This window comes from Schistocerca serialis, chromosome 1 (genome assembly GCF_023864345.2).
Source record: "Schistocerca serialis cubense isolate TAMUIC-IGC-003099 chromosome 1, iqSchSeri2.2, whole genome shotgun sequence".
NCBI lineage: Eukaryota > Metazoa > Arthropoda > Insecta > Orthoptera > Acrididae > Schistocerca > Schistocerca serialis.
Genome location: NC_064638.1, coordinates 701,728,005 through 701,729,511, shown reverse-complemented (window position 1 = coordinate 701,729,511; position 1,507 = coordinate 701,728,005).

The window sequence follows — 1,507 nt, the reverse complement described above, 5'->3', positions numbered from 1 at the left end:
ATAGAAGTCGCCTTAATGCTAGCAACAAGCGGCTCCTGAGATCCATCCTCGGAGTAACATGGAAGGACCGAGTGACCAAAGAAGCAGTACTATCTAAAACTAACTGCAACAGTATCTCAGATATCTTGAAGCAGAGACGACTCCGCTCGCTGGGACACGACTGCCGTGTGGATCTTGAGAGATTACCGAGTGAGGTGATGCTTGGAGAGATTTCTACAGCCAAAAGGCCCATGAGACGTCGCGTACTGATGTTCAAGGACTCCTGTAAACGAGATAGCGAGGCCAACAGGTGGGAGGCACAGGCTAGAATGCGACCGGGGAGGCGTACTTGTGACCCACGCTGTGCTGCCATACGAAGAAATGGCGAGATTTTAGAAAAGAAAATAATTGACGAATTTTCAGCAGATCCAAGAAGGTTAGTACTACATTTAAAATTGTGTTGTTATGCAAGTGCGTTCTCATGTTTGTTAAAAAGAGTTTTTCACTGGTTTTCTGTCTTATTTATTAAGAAATGGACGACTTTCTTATGCTCAGTCACCAATTGTATCTGTCCCGTCTGTGTCTTCGCCCGATTGCTGGGGTACCAAAAGACTCTCGCCCGCTTGAGTTCGCATAAGCAGTGGTAAGTGTGCATAAGCAAGGGAGTGCATGGCATGCGAAAAGGGAAGTGTCTCGCTGGCAGCGGTGTGGAGAGTTGTAGGTCGGTTTTGGAGACGGCACGCTTAGCTTGAAGGCGGTGACCTGGCTTGTGGAGCGTTACTGGCGCAAACACGCCAGCTGGAGTTTGTCAGCTACTCTGCCGTTGGAGGAAATGAGCTTGCTCGTCGACGCGTTGCGTGTCTATATTCTCAAGTATACACTGACGCCGTTAGTAATGGGCAGTGATTCTGTTCTTAACTGTTTAACTGACGTACGACCCACTTGATCCTGGTCCCTTTCGGGTATAGATGGTATTAATGGTCGTTTCCACAGTTTTCTGTTGTGAGCGAAGGCGCTCGTTTGTATTTTTCTACCAGGTTGTGTTTGGCCTATTTTCTGCACACGAATCTGCGATTTGTGGCGGACGCGGATTATAATTTCGTTTTGTTTCGCGCTCGCCACGTTATTGGGTAGCCTGGTTTGGTTATTTGTGTACGCTAGCCCACTTTCTGTCAAACTTTTCTATAAGCTACTTGCCTGGCGTGTAATCTATTCAGTGCTCGACAGGCTTTTTTTGTTCATTGGTGTTTTGTATTTTATTAGAATAGTATTTAAGGATGCTTATGTGTGGGTGGTAAAGGATAGATTTTCAATTGCTTAATCTCTCGTCCATTGAATTCAGAGGGTAAACCCGTAAAAGGGCATCACTGCGTGCTTTGGTTGGTCTTGTGCCTTCATCAGATAATTGCTCTTACATCCGCGGGAAAGGTATCTGTTTTGACAGTGGCCAGCTATTCCTAGTAATTCACATTACTTGTTATAAGGTGTTCCCAATCCAACCATCTGTTTAATTATTATTTTGTGACTT